This window comes from Rhinolophus sinicus, linkage group LG17 (genome assembly GCF_036562045.2).
Source record: "Rhinolophus sinicus isolate RSC01 linkage group LG17, ASM3656204v1, whole genome shotgun sequence".
Classification (NCBI taxonomy): domain Eukaryota; kingdom Metazoa; phylum Chordata; class Mammalia; order Chiroptera; family Rhinolophidae; genus Rhinolophus; species Rhinolophus sinicus.
Genome location: NC_133766.1, coordinates 20,403,072 through 20,417,043, shown reverse-complemented (window position 1 = coordinate 20,417,043; position 13,972 = coordinate 20,403,072). Strand labels below are relative to the sequence as shown.

The following is a 13,972-nucleotide window of genomic DNA, read 5'->3' as shown; positions in this document are numbered from 1 at the left end:
AATTCTAATTGATAAAGCTGGAAGCTGAAAATTAGGGCTTTTGGTTCTAAATCAAGTGCTATGTGACCCTGGTATAGGTCACAGCTCTTCCCCACACCTCAATTCAATCACATCTTAGGAAGATTATAATACAATTGAAATTATTTTCTAATACCACCTTCCCACATGGCTCAGAAATAAACTCTAAATGACGAGCAAGGAGGGACAGATTCCTCCATTCCCCCTATCTTTCACCACCAGCTTTCCCTTCACTTCCTAAATAAAGGAAGAGAAAGAGAGAGGAAGAAAGAGAGAGAGAGAGAAGACAGGCAGGTGAACACACTGCAGGCAGTGTGACACAATGTCACCCAGTTTCCACGTTGCCACTGAACAGTGTCTGAGATTTGAGTCTGGTGAGACTATGGGAGTGTCTGCAGTCAGCATAATAAGGGAAGAACACTAACCTGGTTTACTGGGAGTTACCCTGGATGATTGCCTTAACATCTCTGGGCCTCAGTTTGTTCATCTGTAAGATGGGAATTTCTACCTTTAATCTTCCGACAGGGAATTAAAATAGATATAATTTAAAATGTTAGAAAAGTTAATGATATCATTAAATGGAAAGATTTGTTCATGTTTTTAATCCTAATAGGCTAGAGAAAATATGGATCTTCTTAGTTAAGCACATCATTACAAATGTATCTTGGGAATAAAAAGAGAACAACTCAGGTTCATGGTTTGCATTTAGATATAACATCCTCCAAGGCAATGACTATATATATACATGAGCTTTGGTCTTTAAAGATGTTCAGATAACCTCATCCCTTTGATCATTGGGTATTCACTCATTCATTCAATTATTTCACAAATATTATTTATTAAAAGAGTCTAATTTTGTACTTGAATTGAATTATATATAGTACATAATTATCTCTTCCACACATATTTTAAGAAATCATGCTAATAATCCAACAGGTCCCCTACCTATAGGCCTGTCTATGTCTTTCTGGGACTCCACTTTTCTGGTATCTATCTGGCCTTTGATATCCTCTTATTCATCCTGTCCAGCTGATGTCAAACCCACAGCCCCTGGGGACTCACCAAACCTATCCCAGTACTTTGCAGTCCATCCTCATTTCCATCAGGAGGGCTGGTCTGATGGAAACAGCCCAGTCCAGTGCTGGGTGAGTAGTGGGTATTTAATAAATATTAAATGGATGGATGGATGGATGGATGGATGGATGGATGGAGACATGTTTGTCTTATACTAAATCATCATCTTTGGAAAGTCCTCACAAACTCAACAGGGTTCTCCCCCCCACCCCCACCCCCACCAGTTATGGTACCCATGGAACCTCACCCTTGCAAAGTCATCTGTGTCTGTTGCATTGTTATCTTGGGGCCCAGGCCTTTGCTTGTCACTAGATGGACGACGTGGGGAAGAGGATAAGAGAAGTATGCGAGGACAGCAAACGCCTTCTAGGATGGAGCTGAATTTTTCCTGGGAGAAATGAGTACAGATTTCTCCTGCAGAGGCAAGTCTGGCTGAGTAGGCCTCCTCAGGCCCTTGGAAGCGAGCTTAGACTTTGGGGAGAATAGGCCCAAATGGGCAACCAGCCGATCCCCAGGGGGAGTCCTCTCTCTGTTATAGCAAGAGCTCTAGTGCCACAAATAGATGCCAGTATGGTAGCCCCTAGAATCACAGGAGGTATTTTTGGTGCTGGAAGCCAGCCACACTTTGGCAGGCTTTCAGCATTAAGTTTGCTTGCTTTCAGAGGTGGGGGGTGGCAAGCCATCAGTGCTTAGCTTGGGAATGCTGCCTGAGCATATATTTAAGCTGCCTGGAGCAGGATGGGGGCTGGGCTTGGGAGGCTATGTCCTGGGCCTGTGGCCTGGAGGCAGGTGGGCTGGCCAGCATCAGTGCGTGATCTTTGGGTAGTGCAGGCTCTGTCAGCGGGCTTACATCTGGCTCTCAAAGCTGAGACCACAGATGCTGCCACCAACTTGATCTATCTCTGCCCTAAAATGCATGTCATCTTTCACTTGCCCTCACCCTGGGGTTTCCCTTGGGGCTGGGCCCGTCTCTCTCTCACTCTGTACCTCACCTTCTCCCAGCAGACACTGTTAGGCAACCTCAGTGCGGAAGTGGCAGTCTTCTCTACCCCCCACATTGTTGGGAACACAGGGAGGGTCTGATGGGCCAGACAGGAGTGTGTGGGCCAAGTCCCATGAATGGAAGCGAGAGGCTGCCAGAGTGGAGGGCATCAGCCTGGGCAAGGAGGCCAGGGGCCCAGGACATGCACAGCACAGGGCACCTGCTCCGGGGTTCTCAGCGCCATTCATAAAGATGTGCCTCCCCTCTCCTCCCTTCTCATCCCTTAACAAATCCCACTTTCCTGTGTACTTGAAACAGTTGCAAGCCTGTTAAGGCTCCAAATCAAACAAGGCGGGATTTTGCTCCTATCTCACTGAACCTCCCACAAGTGGAGCTTATATCCTAGTAAACCTCACCCTCTTTCCCTGCCCCCCCACCCCTTCATCAATCGAGAACGTTGCTATGGAGGGAGAATATCCTCTGTGAGGCTCAGCTAACCACAACCCTAAACCTACTTAAATGGGCCCCTGGAACACTTGGAAGAATCCTGCAGGCGCAAGGTGAGAAGACTGCAGGGGGGAAGGAGGGAGCCTGGACGCAACTGGGCTTCAGGTCTGGAAAGTGAGGGCTGGTGAAGGCTGGTGACTTTTGTTGCTGCTCTGGGCCTGGCACTGAGGGTATAAGAAAGGGCCTTCTTCCCTCATTTTCTTTTTCTAGAAGTTTCCAAAAATGAAGACACTACTCATTTGGTCACGTAACCCCTGGTTAAGACTCCCAGTGCCTCAATTTCCTCATCTATAAAGTGGAAATAACATGCTTTGCCCTGCAGACTCTGCTTCACAAGAATCAAATAAGATACCGGCTGTGAATTGGAAAGCATTATACAAATGCGTGGAGAGGTTGTCTTAAAATCTAGAAGTTCCTTCCAGTGCCAGACCCACTTCTTGACTGCTATAACTTCAGTTCATTCTCCAGTTCAGTTTTCAAAGAAAAATCGCTGGGCTCATTAGAAATACCCCTTTGCTTAAGGGGTGGCTGCATCATTTTCCCATCACTTGGGGGTCCCTGTTTCTCTCCCATGCCTCCACTGGAAAATGCTACAGACCCAAAGAGATTCTGTGTGTTACCTTCCCACATGGCATCACAAAGCACATCAATGCTGGAGTTGGCATTCGTTGTGAGGCGATCCACACACACGCCCATACCCTCCCAGTCAGGCAGAGAAGAGGGAGAGTGACTGAGATGCCTCGGAGAACACGCTCAGTTGGGCAGGAGTTGGAATGGCATGGACCCTCATTGCCTGAGATGTGTTTTTAAGATGCACTTTTGGGATCCTTCCCTGTCTGCAGCCCTCACCAGCCAGGAAGCCTCATATGCACGTTCCTGGCTTCGATGGCCCGACCTGGTTTGAATGACAGTTGAGCTCAGAGCTTCAGTTGGAGATGGGCTGCTGGCTTTCTTGGGATTCAGTGTCTCATGGGCAGGCCCACCCAAGGCCTAGTAGGGTGGGAGTAAAACAGGACAAAACCAGTAGTTTGTTCCTTTCAGATCAGAACTGATAGGAAGCGGTCATTTTGTCCAGGTTTCTTCGTTTAGACAAAATGATACCTTCCCTTCACTTGCTTATAATTCTCATAATATAATGGTAAGTGCTAAAATTAGGTGCCCACTCTGTTTCAGTCATAGGGTTTGGTGGTAGACTGATACGATGCCTGTTCCTCACCAGTCTAATCTTACAGAGCAAGTATTATCACCCCATTTTACAGATGCAGAAACTGATGAGCAGAAAGTCAAGTGATTGGTTCCAAGGTGACCCTGGTAGGATGTGGTAAGGTTGGAATTTGAACTTAGGTTTATCTAACATCCATTTTTTTTTTCAGTTTTGTCCTCTACTAAAGAGGAGAAAGTGATAAAAGAGGGGGTCTGTACTTCAAATGCCAGGAAATGGGAGGCACTGGGCCTCATCCCTCTTCTTAGCACGGAACCAGCTGGTGACCCAGACTCCTGCAGCAGGAGGGCTCCTCCAGATCCATCAGAGTCCAGCAAAGCTTCCCTGAGCTTCTGTTCTACTGAGGGTCCGGAGTGTCATTTTCTCTTACAAAGGAGAGCATGTTGCAATTGTTGTCATGATTATTGTAAACAATTATACTAATGAGCTCAATTCTCCCCTATTTTGCGGGGTGTGTGTGTTTAACAGAGTTCTTTCCAGAGTTGGAAAGAAGTTGCCAACACATGCAAATCCTCACTAGCTTATGTCACCTCTGCCCTGCACATGACCACATACATGGCCACACCTGCCTTTCAAAATAATGGGATAATTGGGTGCAACATGTCTTGCCCTCACCCCTTAGAGAGATCATGCCAGCTGGTCTTTGTGGGGGCCCATGGGGAGCAGGGTGAGCAAAACGCCAGTGTCTGCCTTCTTCTTGATTGCATCTGTGCCCTACAAACCCCAACAGAATTGAACTTACATCTCCTCCTAATTAGGGGAGAAAGGAAGACAGGATGATAGCAGGAGAATTTCTCCCTGCCTCTGAAGGCAGGCTCTTCAGGGACAGAACATTAAGCAGCCCCTCTGTCTGCTCCCAGCCCTGACTCCTCTTTCCTGACTGATGTTTAGAGTCCCTACCGCAATGCCAGGCCCTCCCTGGGCCCCAAGCCGATGTGAGATGAGAGTGATGAACGGGGGGCTGGTTGGGAAAGCAAGACCAGCCCCAGGGGCCTGTCTCCAGTCTGCTGTGAGGCAGTGCAGAGCAGTGGCTGGGGGGAGTCTTGGAAGCCTCAAGTCAGCTAGTTGGTGGCTGGTCCACAGCCCTAGGGGGTGGGGGTAGGGATGGGTGGGGCTTTGTCTTGAGAGGAGTCTGGCAGAAAGTAGAGTCCATCCCCCCATGCAAAAACAAATAAGCACACCACAAGGCTTTAAGTAAATCAAATACCCTGACATCCAGGTGCAAACCTCAGTGCCTGTGTCAGTGCTGTAATTTAGGGCAGGGTATGAACCACTAAGGTCTAAAAAGAAAAACCCAGAAATGGCACAAACTCTTGGCAGGAATCAATTGCATTGTCACCAACATCATTAATAGCGATGGCAAAAAAACCTACACACACACACACACACACACACACACACACACTTTCATGTTGTTTCTGTATTCTAAATTTTAAAGCTCTAGAAAGAAAAGTCCACACTTTCCCTTCATAGTCAGTTTAATGTTAAGTTCATTATTATTCCTCTTGTGAACTACACTCTTGATGGATGTTCTGGGTAGTGTATGAAATGGGAAGGAAAGATCAGCAAGAGTAATTATGTTTCTATTCTTTTCTTCTGATTTTCTTTCCTCCTCTTTCTCATTGGGGACACAGCATGGTTTTTCTGGAATGCCTTCTATTCACTGGGAATCATTTGAACGAAAAGACTGCTATTTTCATCAAAACACAGAGATTGGAACCCCCTATCCCCAGCTTGGGTGTCAGGAGAACTGGGTTCTAATCTTGCCTCTGCTATTCCCTGGCCGGGCAAAAGTCACCCTCACCTCTTTTAGCCCTGGTGTCCCCGTCTGTAAAAAGTAGAAATTAGGCTGCATCCTCCCCTCCCCTAGCACTGTGGAAATGTCATCACTCCAAGTCTCTCCTTGGAGACTGAGGAAGGACACTGGACACAAAAGAGCTTTAAAAAATCGACGCGGGAATGCAATTCAGGGACAGAGCTGAGAAATAGGATTTTGCCTTTGAATTGTCTCGAGTTGGATGATTTCTCTCTCTGCCTGCCTCTGATAAACTCTTCTGTTCAGGGGTCTAGTGTTACGAATCTTTCTGAGTCATGGTGACTCCAGCCCTTTCGATCCATTCAGCTGACAATATTTCCTGATGTTTCAAAGGCCAAGGGTCTGGGATGATTGCATACCGTGTATTTACCTTTTCTGTTCTTCCCCCACCCACCACGCTGTCCAGCCTCCTCTCTTTCTGGTGGAATTCCTATTTTGCCTTATTCCACAAGGTCCTGGGATGATGGCAGATCCCGGCCCTGGCTACTGGCCGGGGTGTGGGAGCTCTAGCTCCTGGCCTCCTGGAGAAGTGAAGAGCAGAAAGGCTTCTGTTGTCTCTTGGGGACATCACCCCCCCTGGTGGAATGACGGGGAACTTTCCTGACTTCAGAAAAGCAGGGCTGCCTGGCAGCACTACCTCTCCGCCACCTCTCCGCCGCAGTTTTCAGTGTGGCTAATAATTATTACCTTGTGTTAATCACGACAATGGAAGAGTTGCAGGCCGTTATTTTGAAATGACCGGCTCCAGTCAATGACTACTTATGACAGCAAAGGGGAAACATCAGCTCCGGGGAGCCCCCATGTAAATGGAGAGTTGAATGAAAGATCAGAAATAATGGAACGTGTATTTAGTTCCATTTTCCTCCCTAAAAGGGCCCTGTCAGAGTAATTTCCCCTTCTGTACGCTATGTCTTGCCATTATTTACAGTATCTCCTTGGGAGAATAAAACAACACTGGACACCTCCTCCCCCCAGCCCCGCCCTCCCCCTCTCCCACCCCCCATCAATTGTGTCTCTTTCTGGAGTTTGGCAAACACAGCTACTTCCTCCTGCTGTGCTTTCAGTAGAGCTGAAATGAATGTGGCTCCAGTTATTTTTTTTTCCCTTAATCATTCTTTTTCTTTTTTGCTGGCGAGCATTTTCACGAAACACAATCAGAGGAACAGAATGTCCTGATGTTTGGGTGAGAAACATGCTTTTTTTTTCTTCTTCCATTGAATAAAAATAACATCACATAACTATAATGTCAGAGGACTTAAAGGCCATCTTTCAGGATTTTCCATCATTTGCCTCACGCTCTGTGCTCAGTCTTCTATCTAACAACCCCTACCCGCCAACCCTGCCATAGGTTCCCTCTCAGCCCTTTGAAATTGCTAAGCTCAGTACCCCCTGCACTTCTGCCCATGTCATTCCTGGAATGTGTCATCCCCCTTCTTCACTTCCCACAGCCTGAACCACCTTTAGGAACTTTTCAAGGGCCATCTCTTTTACGATATCTTTTCCAACCTGTGCTAAGGGCACTTGATAGTCACACCGCGTTTAAGAATTTGTAAACTTGTTCCTGTCCATGTCCATGGTAAGCTTGGCATCGAGATGTCACTTCAGAAATCTTTGCTGAATTACTCTCACTAGTGGCATCTGCCAATTTTTACCCATTTCAGAGATGATAAAGGAAAGGATATTCAGAGAAGTTCAGTAATTTGTAGATCACAGGTCCAGTAAGCAGCAGAGAAGATACTGGAACTCAGGTAGGTTAACGCCAAGTCCGGGGCCCTTTCCATTCCGCTGTGCTATATGTGTACTTCAAGCCCCTCTAACCGCCCCTATTACCAAAGTAGGGTGCCCAACTTCAGCAACTCATTGTTTATATTGCGAATTCCTCATGGGCAGGGGCCGTGCCTTATGTTTCTCTTGTACCTTACACTGGAAGTGAAAGTTGTTTATCAATGTCTTGTAACCACTTCACCCCAACTTTTCTCCAGTCTGTAAAAGTGGCTAAACATTATGGAGCCAAACTTTGGAAGGTCTGGGCGCTGATGCTGGGGTCTCCTGTGGACCCGGATTGGCAAACACTCATGATCTACGCGCCTCTCTAAGGGTGACACCAGGAGCCGCCCAGCTCTGCTCCACTGCCCTGACTCTCTTTCAGACAGGAGCATGATGACACAAGGAATGTCAGGAGGTCACACATCTCTTCCTTTGAGACATTAGAGATGCCGCCTTCAATTTTACTGCTACCAGTTCTACCATCAGGGATAGCCAGCAGCACATCTACTTGTTGGTACTTGTTGAAACAAAATACCATCCTCTATTTTCTGTTGACTGACGAGCTCAGAAAAGACCCTTTGACACAAGAATGTGCCAAATTGCTTGCAATTTTTATATCCACCTCATCCCAGGACCTATGAATCACCTTTGTGTTTTTTATGAGCTTCAAAGTTAAACTAACGCTCACTACTCTTTAACACAATAGCATTTAACGGTTGATATTAATAATTAATGTAATAACATGTATGGCCGGTTACCATTGGCAAAGTTTTCATGTACATTCGAAGCAGATAGATATAGACTAAGAAAATTGCTGGGTTCATTGCAGTTGCTAAGACCATAGATTTCAGAGTGGGTTTGGTTCCTGACTCTGTTACTGATTCTTCCGTGATCTTAGCAAAGTTATTCAACTTCTTACAAACTTCGGTCTCTTCAGTGGGTGAACAGGAAAAGAACACAGACATCATAGAGTTGTTATGAGAATTAAATGAGAGTCTCGTAAACCACAGTGGCTGGCACAAGAAAAACTGCTACTTACAGGGCAGTTACTCTGATAGCCCTTGTTGGTCACTAACTGGTGGTGTGGCCTTGAGGAAGTCAGGTCACCTCATTTTCCTCCTCTGTAAAGTGAGAAGCATTGGATCCTGACACATTTTGGTCTTCAGAACAACACAGAAAGATAGAAATTTGGGTAGTTGTGTCTGTTTTCAAACCAGGAGACTGAGGTTTAGGGGAGTAACAGCTCTGCCCAAGGGGTGCAGCTGAGAAATGGAGAACTGGGATCCAAACAAGGGCTCCTGAGTCTGGCCCCAATGCACTGTTCATGGAGGTGCATGGGCGCTCCTACAAGCATGAGTTCTTGTCTTTTGACATATGCCATCTTTACTTTTGGCCATAGTTTCCTAGAAGGATGACACTGGTGTCTGCGCCTGAGAATGCTGGCATCACTTCAGAACCATCTGTCTCAAGTAACCCAGTCTAGAGAACACAGTGACCTTGAGACTGAGCCCACTGCGCTTTGTCTCCCCTTCACCTCCCCTCACGGCCCTGGGAGATTTTGAATCTAATGGCATTAGTGTGTGCTGTCTGCAATGTTGATTGGATTATATTAATTGTTTGGGATTGAATGGCGCTCCAGAGTCAGGAATCCCACTTGACATCCCCGGAGACCGGGGTCTGGTTCCTGTCCCCTGGATTGAATATAAAGTATGCAGTAGGTTTTCATGGCAGGAGGAGGAAGGGAGCTCATGTGTGAGAGGACATTGCAGTGAGGCAAAATTCAACCCCTTCCTCAGGAAAGCCCAGTTGTGGCTCTCTCTATAGGACCTACAATGGCTTTTACAGTCCCTGGGTCTCACTGACAGCCATGCCTCCTTCTCGTTACAGGATTGTGTAAAAATCAGTCCAGAAAGATTTTCTGTATAAACTCCCAACAAAGAAACCCCCGCAAATTTAGGACTATAGCCTATTGCACTTTGAAGAAACTCTCCAGGTCATTTAATCTTACTCTGTATTAGTTTCTCCATAACAAAGGACCACTGAACTGGGTGATTTAAAACAACAGTTTATGCTCTCATAGTGCTGGAGGCTACAAGTCAGAAGTCAAGGTGTCATCATGCTCCCCCTGAAGTCTCTAGGGAAGAATCCTTCCTTGCCTCTTCCAGCTTCTGGTTACCCACAATCCTTGGCGTTCTTTGTTGGTAATTGCATCCCTCCATGTGGGCCTCTGTTCCCCTCTGTGTGTGTGTGTGTGTGTGTGTGTGTGTGTGTGTGTGTGTGTTCACATGGCCTTCTTATAAGCCAGTTATTGGATTTGGGCCTACCCTATTCCAGATGACCTCATGTTAACTTGATTACTTTGGAAAAGACCCTATTTCCAGATAAGCTCACATTCAGATGCACTAGAGGTTACAGCTTGAACATATCTTTTTGGGGGACACAATTCAACCCCACTACCCCCTCTATAAAAATATCTCTTATATTCATTCAGTAAGTCATTATTCTTTATCTCTTTGGATCCATCCAATGATAAGGCATTTACCACCTTATGACTTTTAAGAGGCCTAGAATATGTTATTACATTGGAGCAAAAGTAATTGCGGTTTAAAAGGTTGAAAATAATTGCAAAAACTGCAATTACCTTTGCACCAACCTAATACGAATACGCCTGCTATCTGTTACTGTTTTACAGCACTTTTAGGCTGAAAGATTTTATTTCTAGCCTAAATTTTCCTTTTGAACCTTAATCCAGTGAAAGCAATGATTTCTCTGAAAGCCTTGAGCAGAAGGCTTTACCACTAACAACTTTGTCAGTGGCAATATTGTGAGCATCTGGGAGACTCCCATCCTATGTCATAGTTTTGTGTGCATCCTAGTGAGACAAAGAGACCCAGAATTAACACAATAAAATACTCACGATTAGCATCCCTCTGGGATTTTTGCCTTCAAAGCCCTTTGCCCCCCTTCTCTGGAACACATTCAAGTTCAATGGCATACTTGCCCGCCCCCTCTGGTTTCCTTCACCCCCCATAACCTCAGCCTTGAGGCCTGAATAGATTTTTTTTTTTTTTTTTTTTTTTTTTTTTTTTTGGCCTTGGCTCACACCATGAAAGCCAGGGAGGCCAGAGTGAGCCCTGAAGAGTACACTAAGACAGGCAATTAGATGTGTGTGTGTGTGTGTGTGTGTGTGTGTGTGCATGCTACCTGTGACTGAAAAGGATCTGATGGGTTTAACTGATGCATTCGATTACCATGATGGCTCCCGCGCTGGAGCTTTCCAAAAATAGCCAGATGTATCAAGAGGACCACCTCCAGTTTCCGCCTTTGGTTCAAACTGCGGGCGGGGAACGGGGATTATATAGATTGGCATAATGGAAGAAAAACCTAAGCCTAATTTCTATAGAGCTCAGCCCCATCTCTTTCCACCAGGACACCAATTAGACTATCTCTGGCCTGTAGAGCTCTGGGGATAAAAATGAAACAGCAGACTTGGAGGAAACCAATTGTGCTGCTCGTTCTGTGGGCCCTCCACCTCCAGCCGTCCCATTGTCTCTTTTCACTGCTAGATGATCAAGGAAAACCAAATGAGAGAGCTCATTTAAAGTTACTGTAGGAGGAGGAGATAATCCTTTTTCAGTCCCCTCCCCACTCTTCCTCTCAGCTCACATTGGGTATAACTTCCTGGACTCAGGGTCTGGTAATGGCATTTGTCACTAAAGCTTAGGTAAGTGGAATAGGGTCTGATTCTTGCCTTCACCACAGTCGCAGAAATGTGATATTAGGCCAAGACTAGATGGCAACAGCTCTAACTGAGCTTCATTCACACCACCAGGCTCCATGCACTGACCGTTAGTTGTGATGGCCACAAGCGTAGGTGAGACGTACAGCAAGGGAAGTAAACAGCCTCATCCACCGGGAATGAACCTCGGATGCCAGTCCTAGCACTGACTTTACCTGCCTCTCTGACCCAGACCAAAACGTTTTCTCACTTTAGGGATTGAATTAGAGCCCCAAGATCTCCGCTATCTCTCAAGTCCTACCTGCCTGGGGATGAAAGTGCCCTTGGAGGGTTGGAAAGATTTGTGTCATCTCTGCCTTTGGGCAATTTCAGGAGGGTAAAGGGAAACAGCTGTTTTGCTAGTGGTGACAAACTCTGGGCCAGAAGATCACAAAGCCAGTGTCATCCTAGTTGTTGACGAACTGTGTGACCTTAAAAAGTAATTAACCTTTATATGCAACGAATTCTCTGTCAAAACCCTAAACTCCCCTCCTCAGTTCTTTAAGTTTTCTCTGAAGAAAACCATCAGGGTAAATGATATGACCAGCTAAGTTTTCCTTTTGGCTTTGCCAGCACAGAATTGCACTGTCCCAAAGGGCAGAGGGGAACATCCATTGCAGTGTTGTCTGTACTCTGCCTAGGCTTTTGTACAGAGTGGCTGTTGGTCAGTGGCTCTCAAACTGTAGAAGAGAATCATGCTTCACTATTTAATTCAGTTTCTTGGCGATCACTTTTGGAGATTCTGATTCAGTGGGTTTTGGGTTAGAATTTGGCAACCTATACGTTCAAAAAAGCTGAAAGCTTGGATGGGTAATTTGGATGCTTATCCAGGGCTAAGAGGCACTCAATTCAGCAAATTTTCATTGAGGCTGTAGCTGTATGAAATGTAAAAACATGTAAGGGCCAGTCAGGTCTTGGCTTTCTAGGAAATCCTAGCAACTTTTGCTACCGAGGGAGTCAGATGGGAATGCAATGAACTGTAGTCAGATACGAGGTGTGATAAAAAATTATAGTGAATGTTTAAATAAAAAAAATTTATTACAGTAAAAAACACATTGCCATTAATCCCCCTCAAAATATTGTCCCCTCGCTTCGAACACACTTATCCCATTGTTCTTACCACTTTCTGAAGCAGTTCTGGAAGTCTTCTTTCATGACTGTCTTTAGTTGTGCTGTCGTGGCTGCCTCGATGTCCTGAATCAGTTCAAAATATTTACCTTTCATGGTCATTTTGATTTCAGGGAAGAGCCAGAAGCCACATGGTGCCAGATTTGGTGAATAAGGTGGATGAGGACACACCGTAATATTTTTATTTGACAGAAATTGCTGTACCAGAAGTGATGTGTGACACAGAGCCTTTCTGTTAAGATCAAAACATACAGTGAATGCTGCTGCCACGTGCCATCCAAATGAAAGGCAGGGATCTTCAATACGGGAAGTGGCACATCAAACCTTAGTAACAGTGTGTGACAAGTTTCAACTTGTTCAGTGCAGTCAGTCAGGTGTGAGCTACGGTTGAGAGAAGGTGTGTTTTAAAGTATGTCATAAATCATCTTCCATCATGACAATGCTCCGTGTCACACATCTCTTCTGGTATATGGCGATTTCTGTCAAATAAAAACATTACAGTGTGTCCTCATTCACCTTATTCACCAGATCAGGCATCGTGTGACTCCTGGCTCTTCCCCAAAGTCAAAATGATTCAGGACACTGAGGCAGCCACAATAGCGCAACCAAAGACAGTCATGAAAGAGGACTTCCAGAACTGCTTCAGGACGCGGCAAGAACAATGGGATAAGTGTGTTCAAAGTGAGGAGGAGTATTTTGAGGGGGATTAATGGCAATGTGTCTTGTATTGTAATAATTTTTTTTAAATTTAAACATTCACAGTATTGTTTGATCACACCTCATAAAACTTAAGTATCAACCAATTAGAACAGAGAAGGAAAAATCAGAATGGAGGCTAGCTGTAAACAATTCCTGTGACCATACCAGTATACCATTGTCAAGAAGGATGTACTTCTGGCTGGAAGTACCACTTCCCCGAAAATAAGACGTACCCAGACCATCAGCTCTAATGCATCTTTTGAAGCAAAAATTAATATAAGACCCAGTCTTATTTTATTATAATATAAGACTGGGTCTTATATAATATAATGTAATATAATGTAATACAATACAATATAATACCAGGCCTGATATTATTTTTTGCTCCAAAAGATGCATTAGAGCTGATTGTCTGGCTAGGTCTTATTTTTGGGGCAATACAGTAATTTGGTGAGTACTCTTTTTTGGTGGTGAGGACTCAGAGGAGTAATACTGGAGTTGAGTCTTGAAGAATGAGGAGGGTACAGGTACATTTTTGTAATTATAGAAGGATAACCCAATGAAGGATAAATCACAAAAACACCATGTTTACTTTCAAAAGGAGAGAGGGAATAGAGTGGAAGACACTAGTGTAGACACCAGACATCTTTGAATATACCACATTTTATAGATTTATCATTGGAACTATGTAAATATTTTTATGTAATTTTAAAACAAAATACAACAAAGCAATTCCTAAAAAATTAGGAAGTATCCAGCTGGAGCAAAACAACACCAAGAAAGTATTTCAAGTAATTTTAAAAATAAATATATATTTTTCATATTCCTAATGGGATACATCAAAGAGCAAAAAGAAATGCAAAATGCAACAAAACCTTAAGCTATTTTTTAGCAATCATGTTGTTGATGGGAGTTCGGTATTGTTATTCTGAAGTTGTAGTGTACAGTAAGCTCCCACTTAATGTCATTGATAGGTTCTGC

At 44.8% G+C, this 13,972-nt stretch overlaps 1 long non-coding RNA gene across 6 annotated transcripts in view; it reads left to right on the top strand.

Annotated features, from left to right (window-relative positions):
• The window catches only part of LOC141569384 (uncharacterized), a 37,918-nt gene that overhangs the window by 1,482 nt on the left and 22,464 nt on the right, over positions 1–13,972 (top strand). Inside the window, exons 4-6 of one of the 6 annotated variants that reach the window (XR_012492977.1) lie at positions 1,048–1,163; positions 2,528–3,719; positions 3,955–4,548. The exons of 2 other annotated variants lie outside the window; for them this stretch is intronic. This is a non-coding gene — a long non-coding RNA (uncharacterized LOC141569384). 3 more of the 6 variants (XR_012492978.1, XR_012492976.1, XR_012492979.1) reach the window with 3 other exon arrangements.